The 26,207-nt window shown below is 35.3% G+C and overlaps 1 long non-coding RNA gene across 1 annotated transcript; it reads right to left on the bottom strand.

The window, feature by feature from the left end:
- Nucleotides 1-1,110: 1,110 nt before the first annotated feature.
- Nucleotides 1,111-5,185, bottom strand: LOC140883369 (uncharacterized). Its single transcript, XR_012150384.1, has 3 exons — nt 4,314-5,185; nt 3,457-3,554; nt 1,111-1,673 (listed from the first exon to the last, which is right to left on the bottom strand). It is a non-coding gene; the product is annotated as an uncharacterized lncRNA (long non-coding RNA).
- Between the last annotated feature and the right edge of the window lie 21,022 nt (nt 5,186-26,207).

The following is a 26,207-nucleotide window of genomic DNA, read 5'->3' as shown; positions in this document are numbered from 1 at the left end:
GGAGTAATTGAAGGCTATTTGAAATTAGACTTAAATATCGATATTAACGACGATATTAGATTATTCATTATACAAGTATTCATTTTACTGAACTGAATAGGGCCAATTGATTAATGTTCATACATTCGAAATTTGGCTACTCAATGATTATTCGATACACAAAACCAACACACTTAAGTAATGTTTATAAATTCTAAAAATAAATGATTATATATATATTTTTAACAAATTTATTAATAAAAAAATCTATAATTACTTAATTTAAAGCCGACAAATACTGTCTTAGTAGCCTGATGACAAAGGAGCCCAACTCCATTATGGGTCGAAAACAAATATCTTAGTTTAGGTTTTTTTTGCACATGTCACGAGATCATAAAATGACTCGATAATATAGGTATGTGATGTAAAAAATAGAAAAATTGATGGTTAATGAGATCCTAGCACATGGGTAATACCCAAATCATGTATCCAATGACTCTTATTTTTACACGTAGGCGTAATTAATTATATATTGTTGACGTGACAAATCATGAGACATTAGATCTATCATTGAGGTAATACCCATGTGCTAGGTTGAACTCAACCAAAATGGATATACACATATATATATATATATAAGAAACTTATGTAGTTGTTATAGGTATACTATCAACCAGCCTTTATCAAATTTGAAAAAGAAAACCCAAAGAAATACTCGATCCTCTTTATCTTGATTCAGAGTATGGTTTCCCCTTTGATCCATTTGAATTTCATATTCGAAGTTGCGGTCGGATCTATTCATTAACAAACAAACTCGATTCAATGCACTTTTTTATGTACCCGTATAAGGGATTCAGATCAGATTTCGAATCAATATATATTGACTGACGCACTACCCGGTCTGCCAGATCCAATGGTCCCGGGCCCTTCTACACATCAAATCATGTGATGTGCAAAAACCCAGGACCGTTGGATTGCCCTTCGGGCGGGCAGCATAGACTCTCCCGGGACCCTAGACGGACAACAAAATAAATATGAGATTTTTGCACTTTAACCATGGCCATCTCTTCAACTGAACTAATAGCGCTTCAGAATCTAAAAGACGGCAGATACTAAAAGAAAGAAAGAAAGAATCTAAAGCCGCCATTTATATATACAAAAACAAAAACAAAAACAAAAACAAAAACAAAAACAAAAATAAAAATAAAAAGAAAAAGAAATGTGTATGACAAAGACAAGTAGCAATCTATAGGCACACCCATGAATGGAAAGCTGGGAAGCATGAGAATCACGCTCACTGATCGGAGGGGCTCCCCAGTTTCCGATCAGTTGCCACGTAACTGGCGTCTCTGGCATCAGATAGAACCCCCTCGCTTTCGCAATGAGCTTCCTCAATCGTATCCATCACTTGGTTATCATGCGATCTCGAAGAACGCATTTGCCCGGTTAGCATGCAATGACAATAATGTGAATTGATGGATTGCATTGTGTACTGGGATCTGATAGCTGAGCTGAACATTGGTTGCATGCACCACCGTCTCTCGGGGAGCTCGCGAAGGGAAATTCGACACACGGGGCACGTGAAGTGCCTGTGAAGCCAGATGTCTATGCACGTCGCGTGAAAGGAGTGGCCACAGAGGGGGAGGATGCGTAGCGTATCTTCGTCATGGTATTCAGATAGGCATACAGTACACCTGCGGATAGGAAGGTTATTTTTATGTATGCAAGCAAAGCGAAGCCAAAGGCGGGCTGGTAGAAGACGATCGACTCATCTCCTAAAAAAAATAAAACAAGCACAAAAATATGATATCCCCCATTAATTTTTTGAATTTTGGCTCAGTCCACCTTCACCACTCTGCTAGCTCCACAGCAAGCAGAAGACATGAAGAATGTGTTGATACACTGAAATACAGAATCAAGTAACAAGCAAATGCAGACCCGACCAGTAAACAATCGCAATTAAAGAACGATAAACGAGCACAACAAAAGAAGTGATTTCCAGGTTGGTTAGCCAAAAGATTTCTAAAGGAACTCTTTGAAAATGTTTTTCAAACAAAAGTTCCCATCAGATACGAAAATTCAAACAATACTTACCACAAAATTAAAAAAAAAAATCAATTCTATCTATCACAGAAATAGTGATAAGTAGCTTCCCGCTGACTTCCTTCTAGAAGTTCAATAATCCAACAACATCTATAACGTCAAATTTCCACGTGCATTTCGAATACTAGGTACAGAGAAAAACATTTTTGCCCTTCATCAATCTGTAACTATATAATAACCAGTTGCTTGGCAAATCTGGGGTGTCACCAAGCAAGTCTACCAAAATAACGTCACTTATTTTTCATGTAAATACACAATATACATCAAGTGACAGCCTGCTTTAGTCTTTTTTTGGGGGTCTTTTTGGTGGGTCATCCACTGAGTTTATCATACAGTCCATTTCTTCTTTTTAATAATCTGATAGAGATCGAATTTATTTAATGGCTTTTTGATCATTTGAATTCACTAAAACATCCGAGCTTTTATTGAAAAGGTTCCCGTAAGTCTGGTAAGATGATAATATGAATAACAACTCAGAGCAAATAATTCGTGGTGCACACATATCATGTCTGTTACACTATTAATTTCAATAAAGGAGGCACCCGCTTTCCTATTTACACTTAAGACCCACAGATGATTCACACCTTGATGGGCGTTGGACACTTAATCTATGACCAAACTTCGAATTCACCAACATCACATTTATAGCCTCAAGTTTTTGAAATGCACCAAGGTTAGCTTCAAGGTTGAGGCCTTTATCAAAGGGATGAGCCTAACCTTGTGTTGAGGTACAAAGGCTGAGCTTTACGCAATGCCTCAGGCTTTTATTATTATGGTTAGGCCAGGTTTAAGGTCATGATCACCCCAGATCTCAAACAGAACCCGTTTAAATCCTTACCGGTTTTTTAAAAATGTTCATGCCGCAGCTTAAATGAATATATGCCAGCATAGTGACAGCATATGAATATGTCAAGACAAAGAGCGAAAGGATGCAACCAAATTTTGATAGATACTCTGTAAACATAAATGACAAAGAGCAAAAGGATGCAACCAAATTTTGATAGATACTCTTTAAACATAAATGCTTTGCTCGATTAAACAGTTCTTCCAAGAAACTGTGTGAAACTCTGAATCAGAAGCATACAGTTTTATGTCCATGTAGTATTTGATTTTACACTCTCAAAACTATTTCCATCAAAAAAGAGGTCAAAACAAGCACACGAAAGGAATCCAATTTTTACTTTCTAAAGTATTCAATGGGACTTCAGTTTTTTAGGAATTTTCTATGCCTATAAACAACCGATTCAAATAATTGCTGGGGAATATCACTTCAGCAAAAAGTCAACAGCCATTAAACATTTTTTTGTTATAAAAAAAATGATTCACCAGACCTAGCATCAAAGATACATAGTCGTAGAAGATTGATTAACTTACAGAGTATTTTCTTTCGAAGAGAAGCACAATTCTCGATATTTCTTCGTAGGAAAATTTGATACCACAATAGGCTCAAGACCATGAAGGCCGTGCTCCAACTGTATTAAACGAGTCAGATAAACAATCATTCAGATCTGAGAGATAAAAGTGATCAAAGCTAAAAATGAAGATTCTCGACTGTCATTATAGAATAACAAAATACAAAATGATAAAACAACAAAAGAAACTGTTGAATCAAAATGCCTGGATAGGGCTATTGATTTTGTAAAAGTTGGGGATATATGCTGTCATAAAGATGTGATGGAGAAGCATGTACAAGTGAAAAAGCATAATAAACAATATTCTGTCCGAAAATGCTCAAACATGAGAAGAGCTTCAGAACCACTTGAGGAAACAAAAAAAGCAAAATACCGAATTGATGTTACATAGTCAAACTACAATTACCAAAGCTGAAACTTAAGTGTGAAAAACATATAACAATCGAAAAACTATGATAAGAGACAAGAAATGGCACACCATCTAGCGCATTAGCTGCCGTGAAACAAATTCAGTAAATTCAAAAAATGCAACGTGAGCATAGGATCATGTGTTTTCATAGTCTATAATATGAGAACTGAAATACATGTGAACCTAATATTTTAACCACGGCATCGCTTCCAGTCCGATTTACCGAACAAATCGGGTTTAACGTGTAGGGTTGCACTTAAATTTTCTTGATTTATTGGCTCAAATCAGGTGGTAAAATGAAAAGTGCAGATAAAATAAACAAACATGATATGATAAGCAAGTTACTTAAAATCTGCATCCACGCATAAAACGTCTTCAAGATTACAAAAGTAGTGAAAACAAATGCTTACAGTGCTAAGATCAGATCTAAGAGCCCTGGAAAAGGACCGCCTCGACACACTCAATTGAATTCGAGCCCAAATGAGCCTCGTGCACACAAAGACTATGAACAAAGTACTCACAGCAAATCCAATCACTGTCATTACCAAATTTATTCCCGAAGATATCATTTTCTTTCACTATATTTCTTGATTTCTACCCACTATATCAAAAAACCGATTCTAGTTTTCCTTTCCCCGTCCCTACTTTCCACTATTTCCAATGTCCCACTGATGGAATTCCCCTGAAAAGTTCCATTATTGCACCCTTGTACATAGCAGCTGGAAATCAAAGAACCTTTTTCACAAAATCAAAAACCCACGCACAAAAACGACTAACAGAGTTCTTCTGCAAACATCATTGCTAAATCTCTCATTTCCCCACTTAAAAAACCAGATCTTTACCCTGTTTTCCCCTCAAAAATCCATTCTTTATCAGCACAAATCTCACTCTCACTCACCCTCAATATATCTACAGGAATATTCTATGTCTAGGCTCACATTTTATCAAGACAAAAATAATCGTAGTGGAACAGAATCCAGTGAAATTGCGGCAAGGCAAAATTTTTGAGGAAACACCATGTTTGGGAAACAGATGGAAGAACAAGATTAATTAACTCGAGCATGAGAAAATTAAAAGTTTTAAGCTAAAAATCTGAGGACCCAATACTGGGAAAAAAAATGGGTTCCAAGTTCCAACTCTCAACTAGATATAGTGACAATCTTTAATCTTTGATTGATTGAAAAAATTAACAAACCATAACAAAAAAAAAGTAGTTGGGGTCTTCTTCTTTTTTAAAAAATAAAAATAAAAAATAATAATAACAGTAATTCAGCCATGTGTTTCACATAAATGGAATCTTGTTCGAACTCTTTCTATTTGGGTTGAGAGTGAATTTGTTAATCTCAATTATTATAACAAGAAATATAATAAATTCAGATGTATGTATGCAAACATTATCATAAAAAAACCTATATTTTTTTAGTATATTTGGATGCAATAATTAAATAATAGTTTTTCTTGTGTTGAAGATAAATTTATAAAAAAATTTTAAAAAGGACCCAAAGTACTACTTTGGGATTTTGTTATATCTATAAATTATTTATAATAAAAAATAATATTTTTAATTGGTGACTTAAATAACATATTCTTACAAGTTTTTTTTGTGATTATGAAAGCATTTTACATATTTGTCCTACACAAAAACTTATGTGAAACGATCTTATGAGTCAATTTTGTGAGAAAAATCCTTTATTTGGGTTACCCATAAAAAAGTATTACTTTTTATGTCAAAAATATTATTATTTTTATTATAAATATGGATAAGGTTGACCCGTCTCACAAATAATGATTCGTGAGATCGTCTCACAAGAGACCTACTCGTTGTCTTAATATTAGAAAATGTTTAATAATAAGTTTTCCAAAAATAAAAATAAAATGTTTAGTAATAAATATTTAATATTTATATCTCTAAATACACTCTTAATATCAATCACAAGATAAAATATAAATAAATTTTTTTATCAAAAATTATATTTTTACAAAAAAAAAAAAATTAATATTATACATGGACGATGATTATTATGATTGTTATTTTGGATCGGAGATTGTTATCATATATTTGTCCGTCTAATCCACAGGAAGCGGAAAAAGTTGCATGCAACAACAATAGAAACGAGACAAAAAAACATATTAATGATTCAATTCATTATTTTGGGCAATTTTTGTTGGTAATAATATTATTTAATGATGTGGTGGTGCTTTTGTTGTGTTTAGTGTGATATGGAATCCAGTGAGATAAAAATCTTTGCTGGATTTGTCACCATAAAAAATAATTAATTAATAGTGATATCAGATTCATATCTTATTTTATCTTTTCAAAAATCTTTGAATATTATTTTATACAAAATGAAAAAAAAAATTAAAATATGATACATAAAATTTTTAATAATATTAATATTAATATAAAGAAAAATTGAGAATGTTTGACATTTATGCCCTTGTATTTTTCCAATCATGGTGGGAAAAGGGGAGAATGTGGTATCTAATCAGTGTTTTTTTTGGGTGCTAATCTTGCTGACTGTGTAATCCACATTACGAATGTAGAAGTCTCTACTCATAGGAACACGATCAAATCGAGAAATTTCAAATCATGGAATTTTTCACACTGTCATTTCAAATCTATACTGAAAATCTTTTTTCATATTCGAATTTCTATAAATAAACCAATTTTATTAGTAGTAAAAAATAATATTTTTTTACGAATCAAATATATATCGAACAAAATAAACTCGTAAAATGGTATCACGAGAGTGACACAAATTGGAAACGTACCAAAATAAACTCGTAAAATGGTATCACGAGAGTGACACAAATTGGAAACGTACGTTTCCCATCTATTTTAAGAAAAGACATCACGTTTACCTTGTCTGAGCGAATCAGGAATAGAAATTATTTTTGTACAGTTAAAAAATATTTACTCATTTTAAGCTGAAAATGCAAAACTTTCCAAACCCTAGAGTAGGCACATAGGTGCAATTATTATTTTATGAGGGGTTGTTTGCAAACATGGATGTAAAAGATTTCCAAGGTTAATAATTAGCTTTATTATCGTGTTTAAATTTTATTTATGATTTTTATCATCATTATCATCAATTTTTTTTTAAAACAAGATTTATATTTACATTCAATTCTCAGCATAAGATGATATTTAAAATAGTCAAATATTAATATGAATGGGTGTTTCACAACGTAGGGAAATGTTTAAAAGCTGACTAATTCATTTTTCGAAATTCTAGTTAAACAAGGAATACTGGTATTTATATAAGTTTCTAATTTATATGAAATTATATGTTTATTAAAAAAATTTGTTCCACTTGAATTTTTTTTATTGTATGGCGTGGCTAAAAAATTTAGTGTGTCAATTCCATCTTCCCCGATATAATTTATACCAGTACTCAGACACACACGTGATATGTTCGTATAGTTCGTTTTTCAGTAACAAAAAAAAATTAACGACGAAATAAAAAACAAAAATAGCATTCACATAAATAAATATCTAACCAAAGAGCAAAAAAAAAATATATATGTTGATTACTTGATTTTCGTAATTACGTAATCGTAAATAGGGGTGTAAATGAGCCGAGCTACTCGTGAGTAGCTCGGTCAAAACTCGACTCGAGCTCGATTTAATCGAGCTCGAGTTCAAGCTCGAGAACATACAATCGAGCGCGAGCTCGAGAACATACAATCGAGTTCGAGTTCATAATTTATGTGATTGAGTAGCTCGCGAGCTACTCGATAACACATATAAATATAAATTATAATATAAATATAATGTATATAATATTTTATTTATTTATTTATTCATATAATTTTTATTTATATATATTTATATATAATCATATATAATTTTCGAGCTCGAGATATAGACGAGCTCGAGTACGAAATTAAGTACTCGATCGAGCTCGAGCTCGAGTAGTTAAATATGAAAAGTCGAGCTCGAGCTCGAGTACTGGTGTGCTACTCGACTCGACTCGACTCTTACACCCCTAATCATAAATAAAAAAAAATAAAAAAAATGTAATATTAATGTATCAAAGTCTCCCTTATATTTAATACTAGAAACTTGCACACACAATACGTGTGTTTATTAATGCATGTGTTATTATTATTTTTTTGAAAAGTTATTGCTTGTATTATTAAAATACCATTTTAAAAGATAAAATATATGTAATAGTTGTTATTATTATTATTGTTTATAAAAAACTACCTCAAAAAGTAAACACATGGTGGAAGTTACTTTTCAAAATTTGAAAATCATTTGAAATTACTGAATTGCGCATTTGATTTTTAAAAATTGCATTATTAGATGGAGGATAATTTTAAAATTCACTTAAAATACCAAAATTATTTTGTTTAGCATCCTCTCACTTTATTAAATAGTAAGAGATGGAAATTTAATGCTTGTATTATTAAAATACCATTTTAGAAGTTAGAATATATGTAATAGTTGTTATTATTATTATTATTATTATTATTATTATTATTATTATTATTATTTTTTTTTTATTTTTTTTTTTAAAAAAAAAAACAACCTCAAATAGTTAAACACATGATGGAAGTTACTTTTTAAAATTTGAAAATCATTTGAAATTACTGAATTGCACATTTGATTTTTAAAAATTGCATTTAAATGGAGGGTAATTTTGAAAATTCACCAAAAAATACAAAAAAACAGTTTGTATAGCATCCTCTCACTTTATTAAATAGTAAGAGATATATATTATAATTTTGTTGATAATTCATTAATATATATGATTATTTATGGCCACAAAAAATGTGTACAACTGTGCATTATTGCTATCCAACGGTTGACTAAAGAATTTCATAACTGAAAATTTTAATGTGAAGCTATCTATACATAACATTATTCAAATTTTTTTAAATGCGCGCACACAAACACACATACACACACATATATAATTAAAAACAAACATTATGTAGAAAAAAAATCATAAGAAAATTAGAGAAAACAAATTTATTACTACACGTATATTGGATTCGATGTCAAAATTTCATTTACCAAAAAAAAAAAAAAAAAAGCTCATGAATTGTATAACGATTTTATATATTAATTATTGCATATTCTACAAGCAATCTCAAATTAAAGTCGTAGCCAAAACTTGTGGGTTATAAATCCACTAAATAATTGACAATGACTTGCATGGTATTTCAATTGTCTCCTAACCACAAGTTTGGCTATTATTTGAGGTAATGAATCTTTAACCTAAGACTTTGCCACTCACTACTTGCATACAAGCCAGAAGAGGACTGCACTACATAAATAAAGTCACAACTTGCATCAAACTTGAATGGCACACATCATATATAGGTACATTCCTTCGCTGTTACCCGTCGATCATCATTTTTCTCGTTGCTTTGATCAGATATTCATCGGATTTTAAGTTTCCGGGGACCGTTGGTGACGGGATACTCGGTGTCCTATCAATGTGTGAATCTCATTTCAATTTCACCACACACACACATATATATATATATACACTATTATCTGGATGCACGCGATGCATGCCTTCTAATATTTTTTATTTTTTTAACTGAAAATAAAAAATAATAATAAATAGTGAAATAAAAAAATGACATTTTTTGTAAATAAATATTCATAAAAGTGCAAATAAATATAGTGAAAATGACATTTCTGTAATTACATAGTCATCAAAGAAAAAAAAAACATGAGGGATGTCATATCAACTTACCAAACCTCTCTCATGTTTAATATATTATAGAGATAACAAAAATTCAAAAATATTAGTTCTCGAAAAGAAAACGATAATTTTCCATATACATATATAGTGCATATTTGTTTGCATGAACCTGATGGATTGAGTTCAAGATCCAATGATACATGTTTTTACTTTTTACCATATCAACATTCAACACCATCAACGTTAAACATAAAACTTTTAATGATATAGTTTTACGGAACAATTTTTATGAGACATATTTCTTATTTGATATGACTCATGAAAATATATTAATTTGTTATTCTAAAAATATTATTGTAATTGCAGATATTAACAAGGTCTTCCCGTCCCACAATAGACGTATTCCAACATTAATAATACCATAAATGTGATACTAATTCTTGAATATATACATTATAGTATTATCCTATATATGGACAACATCTCTTCAACCGTACATGAAGTGTCGATGAGTAAATTTATACACGTATATATGTAATTCAACTTGCATGCACAGTTGCAAATATTAAAATTCACAAAATTTTGTGAGATATAAGTTATCTGAAAAGTCGTCGTATGCAAAAAAAAAAAAATGTTGCGGGGGTCTCCAAACCGCTAGTAGTTGACATTAATGACTTCGTACTTATATAATATAACCAACCACTTGCATATTAATTAAGGGGGCGTGCAAAGACTAATTCTATATGTTTAAAAGGGTTGAATCCGAAGGGGACCTCATCTTACATGAGTCAGAGGCCCATTGGCTCATGCGGGGTTAAATCGAGAGATGTATACGAGTAGACAGAGACCTGAGGGAGGGAACAACATGGTCCAACCCCCAGAGCATACCCCCAAATATTTCAATGAAGAATATGCTCCACACGAGGATCGAACCCGCAACGCTGAAAAATTTTTTCCCACCTCACCTCAGGCCTTACCAACTCGCCTATGCCCCTGTGGGCAACTAATTCTATATGTTGTTATAATTAATGTTGGCCGCTTACGTTCACAACATGAATTATTTTATTTATATAATATAATTAATCTTTTGGTTAACATATATTATATAATTAATTAAATTTCGATAAACTCACTTCAAACACTAATTAATTTTTCTAAGAGAAACGATGATAATTAAGATTCTCGTGGTGCCCTAGAATTCAAGAGATTATGTGAACGTGCGAGATAGTTTCGTTTGGGGTAATTCGACCCTACGGAGGGGTATTACGGTATTACCCCTTTTGTAGGGTGAAAGATATTGGACAAAAATTATATGGGTTTCACATGATTTACATGTGTGACCAATTTATGGCCACACAACTACAGTGGCCCCCACTGTATTATCGAAAAATCCTTTCGTTTGGTTGGAAGATAAGACATTAATTGATTGTGCAAATTTATTTTGTTAAACGTTTGGCTCAAGTTTTTTTTAAAAAAAGCAATACAATTATGTCTCATTATTTTATTTACGTATGTTGATTTATCATTTTCATATGTTATGTAATCTCTATGGATCATATTCTCAATTCTCATCAGAGCTAAACAATCCCTTGAATATACGTCATTATCTATTCAATGTATTTTTCCATGTCATTAAGACATTAACATGCCTAACTCCACCCAAATCCTTTCCCTCTTTTTGTCTTTAAAAAAATTGAAAAACTAAACAATAAGTCGTGAAAGATAATGGTGGCGTGCAAGAATCTTTCCTGCAATTTGATGAATATGATTTTTTATTTTTTATTTTGTAAAAAACAAATCTAAAAAGTGCCCAAAAAGTTAAATTCCACTAACAATCAATCACGTTAATTGTTCTTAGATATGCACTAAAATGCATCTATTTTTGGGAAGATGTGGTCCGTATAATTTGTACTCACAGTTTACTTTGCTCAAAAGTTCAAGTGATCATGCGATTAATGAATGTACTTGAAATATTTTTATAATATTAATTAGTTAATTCATCATTGGTTATTTGTTTTTTTTTATTTTTTGAAGATCATCATTGGTTATTTGTTATTTTATCAAGAATTGGAATATTTTTTTTATAATATTAAAAAAGGCCGCTTATAAATATTTTAATATTTTTTATTTGGCGTTAGAACATAATATTCCAGAGAGAAGATCTGTCATCAGGAATCTGATTAATGCAAAACTGATTTTATATTTAGGAACACATGTCTAGTCAAGAGTGGAAGACTTTTAATAAAATTAAATTATAAACAATTACCAAATTTAATTAAAATAATTAAAGAATCTACGTGATAGCCTACGCTATCAATTAGCGACTTACTGTAATTATAATTAGTTAGCCTAATTAAAGAATTTGGTTAGGATTATTATTGAATGGGTGAAGCATTCTGTATGACTATGTTTATTTTATTTAAGTAGGCAATTTTTTATTTATTTTTTTTAAAATAAGATATTTTTTAATCATGTTGTGTGCATGTGTTTTTTTCCTTCTCCTTCTTCTTTTTCGTTTTAATATTAATATGAAACTCACTATAATTATTATTTTAATGTGTATTGAGTAAAATTTTGAGTTAACATAATAGTTTATAAACTATGCTAAGTTGCTGGTTAAATAAATTTATAAAAAATCACGTGCGTCAAACTCGTCTAAAATTATATGTGTAAAAAATCGAACTAATCAATATTCATCAAACTCTCGCTTGTTCCACCCACTCAAAACAACTTTAAAGGGCTATACAATTCCCTAATTCCTCGGAAATGAAAGCTATAGTATTTATCCATATGCTACCAACTAATTTTGACAATTTTCATGGTGACACCCCAACAAAATATTATTCTATTTACATAAAGTAAAAAAAAAAAAATATTACATTGTTTTGTATGAGTGCGTAAGTAATATCAATATTAAATAAATAAGAAATATTGATTAATCTTCGTCACCATTTCAACCAGATCACATAATTATCCTATCCATAATGCATTGCACGTTAATTTACGGTCATATTTAAAAAAATTTGATTAAAGATTAATAAGTAATTTAATCATTTCTTAGATATATAAAAACATACGTTAATGAATCGATAAAAACAAGTTCTTTGATTAATGAACCAAAATTCAGAGTGGGTCGTATGATTTGTGAATTATTTAATTTTTTTTTATAAAAAAAAGTATCAATGCAGGTATTCTGGTTCCGGCATAGAATATATATTTTAACACAATTATGTATAAAGGGGTATTATGCTAGTAATTAAATTAGGTATTATTATTATATTCTTGTGGTTTTACTGATATTTTGTGTTGGCCCAAACAAAATTATAGGCATGTTAATTACTTTTGTTGGCCCAACTCTAATTTTTTTTTTTACTTTGATTGGCCCATTTGTTTTGAGGCAGACCCAAACACGACCAAATTTGTTAATATTTCCAAAAATTACTAGAAAAAGGAAATTATTGATTAGTAAATTACACCAGACGTTCTCTCACACAACTTTTTGGTATCGAGAAACATGTTGTATTAAATGCTAGATTTTTTTTACCCTAAAAAAAATAAAAATAAATGCTAGATTTATTATTACCATTTCGTGATTAAATTAATTTAAATAAATAGTAAAATATGCATAAAAATCATGGAAACATTGAAGATACGTAAATAATGTACTAAAACTATTGTGAACTTATTTTTGCCCTACGTACCCATGTACTCATCCTTTAAATTTTATTTATTTATTATAGTCATCGAATTCATTTGAGTGTTAAAGATGGATGAAAATTTAATCCTTTCTTAGACATATAAAAACATGCATGAATGAATTATTAAAAAAATGCATGTTCATTGAGAGCCAATCAATTAAATATGTCCAATTTTAGAGTTTGGTCTATTAAGTAGTCGGAGTTTGGTTTTGCTATAATGAATCTTTTTTCTGGTTATTTAGGCTAATTGGTTAACTCATGACATGACATGACATTTAATCAGTAATTTTTGATGTTATGTCAACACTTTTAAGTATGTCTACCTATTCTTCTCCTTTAGACTATATATAACGAGATGTTGTTCCCGCAAAGCGAAGTTTATTTTTTTCTCTTAAGACACTTTGAATATTTGTTCTTTAAAGTTTTTTCCTCCATTTTGGATAAATATTTTACTTACTTGAGTGTCAAAGTGTCGAGACCAAAAACCCTTCAACGTCCCATTAACATTTTCTTATTTGATTGTGTGCAGAGGTCAGACATCTTTGCAGTGTATAGGAATAAGTGAGTACTCGATGCATCAATTATTAATAAATAAGGAGTATTGATTAATCTTCGTCATGCATCATTTCAACCAGAAAACATATTATCCTATCCATAATGCATTGCATGTTAATTTACGGTCATATCTTAAAAAATGATTATCAACTGATTTGATCGTTTCTAAAATAATATATATATATATATATATATATATATATATATATATATATATATATATATATATATAGGATTGAAGAAAAATATTTAAATGCCGTCGTGCCGTACCGAAATTTTCGGTATCGGTATCGGTATCGTTATAGGATTTACAAAATTTTGGTATTTCGGTATACCAAAAAAATATTAAAAACTTCGGTATACACGATATCGATATACACGGTAATGGTATACCGACTTTTTAAATATTTTTTAACTATTTTTTTAAAAGAAAATGTAGGTATACACGGTATCATACCGATACCGTACCGAATTTCGGTATACCAAAATTTTTCGGTAAGAACGGTATAAATTTATGTCATACCGACATTTCGGTATATCAAAATTTTCGGTACGGTATCGGTATCGAAAATACGATATGCGATACTATATGCGGTATTCGTTGAATAGCGTGGTATACCGTACCGACACACCTATATATATATATATATATATATATATATATATATTAGTGGATGACATGTAGTTCATTTGACACTAAAGTCTCAAGTGTGAGACGAAGTCCCGAGTTCGAGACTCAATTGTAATAAAAACCTTCTCTCCAACTCATATATATATATATATATATATATATATATATATATATATATATAGAAACTAATGAAAGAATTATAATTTTCATATATCTCAATAATGATTACATAGGATATTTATATACAACAATAAAGACTAAATAAATAAAAAAAATAAAAGATTACAAGATAAAATGAAACATAATATACAATATATTCCAATAGGCCCCCTTAAGATGGTGGACTCATAGAGACACCAATTTTGGAACATAGTAGACGCAGACGAGAACCAGATATCGGCTTTGTTAAGGCATCAACCAGCTGGTCAGAGGATGAGACATGAGAAACACGAACTTTGTGGCTCTGAACCAGCTCACATACAAAATGATAATCCAAATCAATGTGCTTCATGCGAGAATGAAACATAGGATTTGCACATAAATAGGTAGCACCGATGTTGTCACAATAGATAGGAATCTGAGAGGATGCATGAACAACATCAAGTTCAGTAAGAAGAGATCCGACCCATTGCACCTCCGCAGCAGCAGAGGCGACATCACGACAGCTTCCATAGAGGATCGAGCAACAGAGCCCTGCTTTTTAGAATTCCAGAAAATAGGATTGAGACCGAGAAACACAATATAAGCACAAGTGGATGTGCGATCATCCACATCACCAGCCCAATCCGCATCACGGTAAGCATGGAGTGATAGAGAATTGTGACGCTGGAGAAGAAGACCATATGAACGCGTACCATTGAGGTAGCGCAGGAGCCGCTTGACCGCCCCCAATGCACAGAGGATGGAGAGTGCATAAACGGAGACAACTTGTTCACAGCAAAAGCAATATCCGGGCGAGTAAACGAGAGATACTGTAAACTACCAACCGTCTGACGATACACAGTGGCATCGGCAGGGGGCGATCCATCATACTGGTGGAGCGCAGGGGACGAAGCCATAGGAGACTGCACCGGCTTTGAGTCTGCCATGTTAACTCGTGTAAGGATATCAAGCAGATACTTTTTCTGAGAGAGACGGAGACCCCCTGAGTAGGAATACACTTCAACACCAAGAAAATAATACAAGGAGCCAAGATCCTTGACAGAGAACCGACGACTTAACTGATCAATGAAGTCCTGTATGTCGCCATAATTTTCCTGTGAGAATCAAGTCATCAACATAGACAAGAAGATACATAGTAACACCCCGAGAACTGTAAATAAAAAGAGATGTGTCAGCACGGGAGGCGGTAAATGTAGCGACCCAACCCGGATCCACTACCTAATCAGAGTTTAGGAGCATAATTAAACATGCATTAAATAAATCGCTGTGGAAGACTTAAATTAAAACAGACCGACAGAATACAACCGGATAAATAAATTCGATTATACAACCCAATCGAAATAAATAACCCTAAAGGCAAAATCTACAGCTAAATCCTGCTGTCTTCACTGGTCACTGGCTACTCCAAGCTCCTGGTGCCCAACCATGCACCTATAACTGCCCCGTCGAATGGGGTGTCCAGACATACAGAAACACTGGACGTGAGCTCTAAGCTCAATACGAAAGCAATGATATATATTTTATATGCAACACATAAGTGACTTAAAAAATCAGGGTTAAATCACTTTCTCTGGGCGCCTGGAATACACAGTACCGGGCAAGAGAGCGACTCCGCGTGGTACTCGTATATTCCCAAGACACGAATCCTCAGGAAGAATCGCCTCGACTGATGGAAACTGTCATGACTCACATCATCCCGATGCAGTCTCCGTAAAAACATATGCATGTTCTAAAGCCGTAAAACATGGTAAAACATATAGCACATACTCATGCAACACATATAATATATATCATGCTGTCCATCTCAGTCAGTACTTACGTACCTCACTACAGGCAAATCCTAGCAGTCCCACTCTAGATTCCAAGCCTATCATCAACTCTACAATACAAATATCCATGCATCATTCAATAAGCTCTAAAAGCCTTAACTAAGCTATTGCATACTCCTAAATAATTTAAGGAGACCATAGCTATACCTGCGTCCATCGTCAGCCCACTGATGGCGACTATCCCGCAACTAGGGGCACACCCCTGCTGCAGCTCCACAGCTTCGAGCACTGCTCCACTACACGAGCACTGCCCCGCTACTATGTCAGACACTGTCTGACTATACTAAAATATATTTCCTACTCCAACTCTAAAATAAGAGTACCCAAAGCCCAAAATAGAGCTACTAAGGCGAAGGAGAGGAATTCGGAATTGGCAAGAAATGAGGAGCTCGGACCCTATATTTATAGACGTCGATCGGAAGTTTCATTCCTCGATCGGACGTTCTGTTCCGGCAGATCGGAAGCTCCGTTCCCCGATCGGACGCTCCGTTCGCCACGTATCAATTCGGGCCACATGCAACCACACACCTGTCACCGACAGTCATCGGAAGCTCCGTTCTTGATCGGATGTTCCGATCATCGATCGGATGCTCCGATCCTAGATCGTTGCTTCCGATCCCACTCGAGTCTTGGAACCCTTTGAACCAATTTCGAGTGTCCTGGATCCATTTTTGGGCTCCGTTAATCCTCCTAGAATTTCCTTAATCATGTTTTACTTAACCCGAACATGATTACATGATTAATTACTCCTTAATCGTTAATCACGGATACGGGTCACTACATTCTCCCCCCCTTAAAAGATTTCATCCTCGAAATCTAAGGTAAAACCTCGAGAACATGTAAAAGACCCTTGCTTGAGTGCCTGGTCGAAATAGCTTCCGACATACTCAGACTCTTGTCGAATTATATGCAAACTGCATAAATGCTAAATCACAATAGCATTCTCCGAGCTGGAAACCACTGCATTACTTGATGACAATTAACCTCGCTTGACACTAACGTACCACAGCACTGATACTTCCTTCGTCACAATCACGATCTTACTGATCACGAAGCATACAACAATCCACTTGATCAAGATTATCATCCCAAGTAAAATCTAAAACTGACTAAGACCAAGTCATAACCTGTCTGGATTACGATATTCTTCGAATCACTTAAACAATCCTAACCATCCACTGGTCCCCAAAAGTTCTCAATGCCCAACACCTCTAGTTAGGAAACATTAATCCCAACACTGTGCTGACACAACAAATCTCTAATTCTCTTCAAGAGAATCTAATTGACACAGGGTTATACTGCAACATAACTGCTTAACATGATTCCATAGACTGATTATCCTTCCCATGCCTCACCGAAGCAAAACAGCTTCCCAAGGGCAACATTGGGAAACACTTGTCCTCTAATAGCTGGTCACACAACGCTTCTGACTGTTGTCATAGCTGGAATGTAAAATCTCTGACAAACAGTCAGCACAGATGTGATTTACTGACTGGAAAGAACAAAGTTGCTGCATCGCTGTCTTGCGAAGTCTTCAATTCCCACAACAATCTTGTTGACCACTAAGTCGATCAACGACTGCTTCGATCGTCTCAATAATCTTACGCACCATATGATAAAAATTAGTGACACCCCCTGCTGGATCTCGAGAACTAAGTCCCAGCTAATGTCACACCTCGCGATCATACAACTGATGTCCATATGAGTATCCAATCCTCGTTGGATCCCAAACTCCAATGGTACACTTAATACATCATCACAAAAGCACTATCCTGGAAGTTACCAATTCCTTCACTTGTGTCTCCTGTCAAGTTAACCCTTAACTTGACCCTTCAAGTCAATTGAAACTCTTTGGTGAATTCATCTCCGGAAACCTAGAGATTTCAAAGCACCACCTGCTCCGAGACTGTACCAGGTACTCATCTCTTAAGCATTTGAACGACAAAATACTATCCCAAGTATTTTTTGATTGCTACATCCAAATCATCACCGATTGGACTTACTAATCGACCTCGTTGATTTACTGATTGATACTCACACTTATCAAATCAGATAACCACTGATCGTCAACACCTAAGTGGCTCGATCAATTACTCTTGACTCGACTGTCCCAAGTCTACTATTCCAAACACTGGATTACACAAAAACTCTCTGGTTACAACAAACCCGCGCTTGGTAACCGAAACATAGCTATTAGTAATCTAATGACACAATCTCGTGTCTTATTACTGACAGCTATCTCGTACACTGACTTAATCAATCTAACTCTGACAAAGTTAATCATTAACCACTAGTAGTCATTAGCACAAATCCTGTGCCGTCTCAGCACTACTACTCGTTTGTCTTGTTCACTCGAGATGATCATCAAGACAAACCAAGTTCAAGATCTTCTCGCGATCTTATCAACTTAGACCATTTCCATCTCAGGGAAAATCCTACGCTCAACCTCCGAAATATCAGACAGTTCTTGGCGCAATCACTGGACTCATTATTCTTGCCTCGTTCTTTCAAGATGAACATCACGATTCGTCAAGTCCAAGAAGCATAAATAACGAATACCAAAGATTTCCACAATCTTCGAATGCATTCCTGATCATATTCCTTGCTAAGACTGTACGACAATTCAAGACTTAGGGTAGCTTACCATGATATCCCACCTGGACAATCACCAAGGATTCACGGGTATAGGCCACGCTTCCCTCAGATCTCAATAATCCTTGTACAATACTTATCATATGATCCAACACTTGATGAAATCAATCATCATGAAGTAGTCCTCGTATTCGAGTCGAAGTCTCGAAACTGCATCCCATCCTGGATCTCGGATAATTCTTATCTCAATGGAAACTTTATCCACAACTCTGATGACAACCACAAGTCATTATTGGTAGAATTCCATCCACCTACTAGATCCACACGTCTAGCAGTAATCATCGGTCAAAATTAAATCTATCTGCTCAGAGCACACACTCGTCAAGGAAATCCCTCCAAGACTGGTTCCTATAGCAGAACACTATTACTGATATCTCTGACACACCAGACGATATCGAACCATCAATATCAAACCTGATATCTAATCCAAGGTCATACCCTGTCGTGACTGTCACCAAATCCCTAGACTGAGTAGCCTTTCCACCGCCGTCTCCTGAAGCACAAGGGCTCCCAGGTAACCTCTGAAGTAAAAAGACTCCCAGAGTAACACTGGCATAGGGTCGCGCCCCATCACGTCTAGTCATGGTCATAGTCCACAACTCTTGGTATATACTCGACCTGTCATCCTGATAAAATCCCATCATCACAAGTCTCAACCTAACAAAGGTCAAACAGTACACTGTTCTAAAGAAACAATCTAGAACAAAGCCCAAATGTTCTAAACCGAACAATATGCCTAATGCCTCTAGATGAGTCCACCCATCGCTGTCACTATCTTAGTCCACTAACTAACTAGGTCAATCCTAGGAAAACACCTAGACTAACCGCAAGTCAACAATCACCGTTGGCCCTACTCAAATCCCATGAGTCACCACAGTTGAACACTAATCAACTAGGATCAATGCTAAACTTAGCAAAAACATGCAATCATCCACGAATTGTTAGATTAATAAAACATGTATCATTGCTTCAAGTTATGTACAATTTCTTGATTACAATCCCTATGTAATACAATTACAGTATTCCGAAAATACAAAATGTACAATCAATAACTTGAATGATACAACTGAGTCTGATGATTTATTACAACTGAAACACTGTTTACAACTACAACAATACAGTATTTAAATCATCATACTAGTCTTCGTTCCTTGAGCATGAAGCTTCTAATCGACACACGCATCGATACAAGTGTTGGAAAACTGGTGTTCAGATCAATCACGATTGATACCCGGTGCAGCGGAAGTTTAAAAATTTTATTATGGAACAATTCCATAGTGTGGGTATCAACCGTTTAACGATTAAATTATAAGTGTGTGTAAAATTAAATAACTATTATTAAATTTTACCTTCAATCTCGAATCGAGATTATTGGACTCCAACAGATTTCTCTGCTCTTGTTGTCTCTTCCTGGAACCGATGAACTCCTTCAATCAGGTCCACGAATGGAGGTTTAATCCCTCTGATAGATTGCACTAGAAAATCTATCAGAAGTTTTCTACGAAGAGAATAAACGAATTTGATTCGCTATTCCAGACTGCAATTCAAAATCACAGACCGGAATTTCTCACGCAGAGAAGGGAAGGGGGCGGCCGAAATATTTGAGAGAGAGGAGGCTAGGGTTTTCGAAATTTTGCTCTCAAAATTATGACCAGTTGTCTCTAATTTCTGTACTGTAATAACTTATTTATAATGCAGGCCACTAACACCTTAAGGCCCATTAGTCATAAGTTGAGGCCCGACAAGCAAAGCCCGCATGTTCAGAAATTAATATAAAATTCATCGTGACTCCGATTGATAAACCGATTTTACCAATGTGCACAGAAACCATTTCTGCACATTTTAAAGTCAAGATAAATTTTCCTGAATCCGAATTCAGTGGTTTCCAAAAATGTACATCCCTATGTCATTTTAGGAAATCCTACTCCCTTACTCTTATTTAAGAAGTCCAACTTCTTTATTCATTAAATTTAACTCTTTAAATTTAACTATCTCAACGGGGATTAAAAACTCCATTATACTGTGTGACCCTCAATGGTTCAGGGATACAGCTAGCCGTGGGCTCACAACTCCTTGTGACTCGGAACAACGATTTCCGACTTGCCCAACGAATCATGTTAAAGCGCCTAGCAACATCGCCCCATGATTCCCTAGGTATCACTGATAGTGCCTACAAGAACCAGTAGATTTTGGTTCGCGTACAGTACGGTCCCTTCATCCATATATCCCGATCGAATCAACAACCATTGGTATATCGAGAGTCGCTCAAGATTCGATAACTATGCAATACATCTTGAAGATCAAATTAGTGACATCGCATGTGCTACTAAGAAACCATTTCTTAAATCACATCAAGTACTCTGGCCAGAGATTCGTCACACTAATATCTCCTCAGATCGCATAGGATATCCACACTCGCAAGTATGTGGTGAATCCTTGACAACAATGCATCGACTCTTATATGTGTTGTAACTGTACCCAATCCCGACACCTGATGACCCCCATATAGTCGGTAAACGAGTCAAAGCACAGTACTAGCATATAGAGTCTCCATGATGTTTCAAGTAGTAAGGACTAATGGTGTACAACCAAAACCGCGGACTTTATCCACTCGATAAGTGATAACCACTTGGAAAGTCCGGATAGGGTAGTTCGATCATTCATCCTATGAATATCCATTTGCATGCTTTGAACATCTCCATGTTCCCTACCAATGAAACGTGGTACTCCGCATCGCAAATGCTAGTCTCAAACTCGAGCGATCCTTATCCTTATTCTCGGACGGCTCAATCGACTAGGAACAGTTTAGAATATACAGTGACTATAAGATGTATTTCATGATAGACATCCCCATGTTCTACCACATCTTACATACACTATAGTATATTCAAGGTCTTTATCAAAACAACAATAGTATATCACAATATAACAATATGAAGAAAGATAAAGTCATTGCCATTAATAAAAGTGTAAATTACATTAAACAAAAGATCGTTTGTACAAAGAGTCATCAAAGCCCATAGCCACAAGTTGGCTCACTGGGCACCCACTCTTTCAATCTCCCACTTGCCCTATAGCCAACTAGTCATACTACGTAGACCCATTGCTTCGCGATGTTTGTCAAACAATGGTCCTGGCAAGGGCTTAGTAAGCGGATCAGCGATATTGTCTGCAGAGGCCACTCGTTCGACAGTGATGTCTCCTCTTTCCACAATCTCCCGGATGATGTGGTATTTCCTCAGTACGTGTTTGGATCTTTGATGAGACCTTGGTTCCTTTGCTTGAGCAACGGCACCCGTGTTGTCACAGTACACCGGGACTGGACCAACAAATTCAGGAATGACGCCCAACTCTTGGACGAACTTCCTCATCCAAACGGCCTCTTTAGCAGCAGCTGATGCTGCAATGTATTCAGCCTCAGTGGTGGAATCCGCTGTGGTGTCCTGCTTGGAACTCTTCCAAGAGACAGCACCGCCATTGAGCATGAACACAAATCCAGAGGTTGACTTCGATTCATCCACGTCACTTTGGAAGCTAGAGTCGGTATAGCCTTCCAATTTCAGATCTCGTCCTCCATATACCATGAACATATTCTTAGTCCTTCGTAAGTACTTAAGAATGTCCTTCACGGCTTTCCAATGCATTTGACCAGGATTAGCCTGATATCTGCTCGTGACACTCAGAGCAAATGCTACATCCGGTCTGGTAGATATCATCCCATACATGATACTACCTATAGCTGACGCATATGGTACATGTGTCATATTCTCTATCTCTTCATCAGTCTTGGGACACATAGACTTGGATAGAGAAACTCCATGACACATGGGTAGATGTCCTCTCTTGGACCCATCCATTGAAAACCGTTTCAATATGGTGTCGATGTAGGTTGATTGAGTGAGTCCTATCATTCTCTTAGATCTATCTCTATAGATCTGTATCCCAAGAATGTAGGATGCCTCACCCAAATCCTTCATCGAGAATCTACCTGATAACCATATCTTTGTTGACTGTAACATCCCTACATCATTCCCAATGAGTAGGATGTCATCAACATAAAGTACTAAGAATGTCACAGCATCCTTAACTACTTTCTTGTACACGCACGGTTCCTCCGGGTTCTTGATGAAACCAAAATCTTTTATTGTTTCATCAAATTTCTGGTTCCAACTTCTTGATGCTTGTTTTAGACCATAAATTGATCTCTGAAGCTTGCATACCTTATGCTCGCTTCCCATGGATGTGAACCCCTCTGGCTGCTTCATATAGATTTCTTCCTTAATGTCTCCATTAAGAAAAGCAGTCTTCACATCCATTTGCCATATCTCATAGTCATACCATGCAGCTATGGCAATAAGGATTCTTATGGACTTGAACATTGCAACTGGTGAAAAGGTTTCATCATAGTCAACTCCTTGTCTTTGAGTGTAACCTTTCGCCACCAATCGCGCCTTGTAGGTCAATACCTTACCATCAGGCCCAAGCTTTCTCTTGTAGATCCATTTACACCCTATTGGAACAATTCCATCAGGAGGATCTACTAAAGACCAAACTTGGTTTGTATGCATTGAATCCAATTCAGACTGCATAGCTTCAAGCCATAAATTTGAATCCGCATCAGAAATTGCTTCCTTGAAGTTTCTTGGATCACATCCAATGTCGGGTTCATCTTGATCCCCTTCAAGAAGAAGACCATATCGAACAGGAGGTCTAGAAGTCCTCTCGGATCTTCTAGGTTTAGGCGTGTCTAGTAATGGTTCCTGAGGCGTAGGATCGTTATTTTGTATTTCGGGTTCTTCTCGAACTTCTTCGAGTTCCATCATCTCGCCTTTCTTATCCAATAAGAACTCCTTCTCCAAGAAGGTGGCATTCCTAGAAACAAACACTTTTGTTTCAGCAGGATAATAGAAATAATATCCGATTGAATTCTTCGGATACCCTACAAAATAACATAAGCTGGATCGACTATCCAACTTATCTCCCACTGTCCGCTTCACGTAAGCAGGACATCCCCAAATCCTCAAGTATGAATACTTAGGAGCTTTGCCATTCCATAACTCGTATGGTGTTTTGTCCACTGCTTTAGTGTGGACGTTGTTCAACAACAATACCGCCGTTTCAAGCGCATAGCCCCAAAACGAAGGTGGAAGCTCAGTGAAGCTCATCATGGATCGAACCATGTCCAACAAAGTTCGATTACGACGCTCCGATACACCATTCAGCTGTGGTGTCATAGGAGGAGTCCACTGAGAGAGAATCCCATTCTCTTTTAGATAGTCCAAAAACTCGGTACTTAAGTATTCTCCACCTCGATCCGATCGAAGTGCTTTAATACTTTTACCTAGCTTGTTTTCTACTTCAGCCTTGAATTCTTTGAACTTTTCAAATGCTTCAGACTTATATTTCATTAAATATAAATACCCATACCTTGAATAATCGTCAGTGAAGGTAATGAAGTAGGTGTGGCCATATTGAGTCCCAACTCTAAATGGTCCACAAACATCTGTATGGATCAAATCCAACAGATTTTGACTACGCTCAGGCTTCCCCTTAAAAGGAGATTTAGTCATTTTCCCTTTTAGACAGGATTCACAAGTAGGTAGAGAGTTAATATCAGACATATCAAACATGCCCTCTCCCACTAGCTTGTTCATCCTCCTTGAGGAAATATGACCTAGCCTAGCATGCCAAAGGTTCGCCGGGTTTTGACTATCGATTTTCCTTTTGTTTGTTGTCGCCGGTTTATCAATATAATTTATTGGAACTGTAAGAGTGGGTGCCCAGTGAGCCAACTGTGTGGCTATGGTCTTTGATGACTCTTTGTATAAACAATCTTTTGTTTAATATTATTTACACTTTTATGGCAATGACTTTATATTACTTCATATTGTTATATTGTGATATACTATTGTTGTTTTGATAAAGACCTTGAATATACTATAGTGTATGTAAGATGTGGTAGAACATGGAGATGTCTATCATGAAATACATCTTATAGTCACTGTATATTCTAAAAACCGTTCCTAGTCGATTGAGCCGTCCGATAATAAGGATAAGGATCGCTCGAGTTTGAGACTAGCATTTGCGATGCGGAGTACCACGTTTCATTGGTAGGGAACATGGAGATGTTCGAAGCATGCAAATGGATATTCATAGGATGAATAATCGAACTACCCTATCCGGACTTTCCAAGTGGTTATCACTTATCGAGTGGATAAAGTCCGCGGTTTTGGTTGTACACCATTAGTCCTTACGACTTGAAACATCATGGAGACTCTATATGCTAGTGCTGTGCTTTGACTCGTTTACCGACTCTATGGGGGTCATCAGGTGTCGAGATTGGGTACAGTTACGACACATATAGGAGTCAATGCATTGTTGTCAAGGATTCACCACATACTTGCGAGTGTGGATATCCTATGCGATCTGAGGAGATATTAGTGTGACAAATCTCTGGCCAGAGTACTTGATGTGATTTAAGAAATGGTTTCTTAGTAGCACATGCGATGTCACTAATTTGATCTTCAAGATGCATTGCATAGTTATCGAATCTTGAGCGACTCTCGATATACCAATGGTTGTTGATTCGATCGGGATATATGGATGAAGGGACCGTACTGTACGCTAACCAAAATCTACTGGTTCTTGTAGGCACTATCAGTGATACCTAGGGAATCATGGGGCGATGTTGCTAGGCGCTTTACCATGATTCGTTGGGCAAGTCGGAAAGTGTTGTTCCGAGTCACAAGGAGTTGTGAGCCCACGGCTAGCTGTATCCCTGAACCATTGAGGGTCACACAGTGTAATGGAGTTTTAATCCCCGTTGAGATAGTTAAATTTAAAGAGTTAAATTTAATGAATAAAGAAGTTGGACTTCTTAAATAAGAGTAAGGGAGTAGGATTTCCTAAAATGACATAGGGATGGACATTTTTGGAAACCACTGAATTCGGATTCAGGAAAATTTATCTTGACTTTAAAATGTGCAGAAATGGTTTCTGTGCACATTGGTGAAATCGGTTCATCAATCGGAGTCACGATGAATTTTATATTAATTTCTGAACGTGTGGGCTTTGCTTGTCGGGCCTCAACTTATGACTAATGAGCCCTAAGCTG

The sequence above is a fragment of the Henckelia pumila genome, chromosome 2 (genome assembly GCF_033568475.1).
Source record: "Henckelia pumila isolate YLH828 chromosome 2, ASM3356847v2, whole genome shotgun sequence".
Classification (NCBI taxonomy): Eukaryota; Viridiplantae; Streptophyta; class Magnoliopsida; order Lamiales; family Gesneriaceae; genus Henckelia; species Henckelia pumila.
This window is presented reverse-complemented; position numbering and strand designations above follow the sequence as displayed.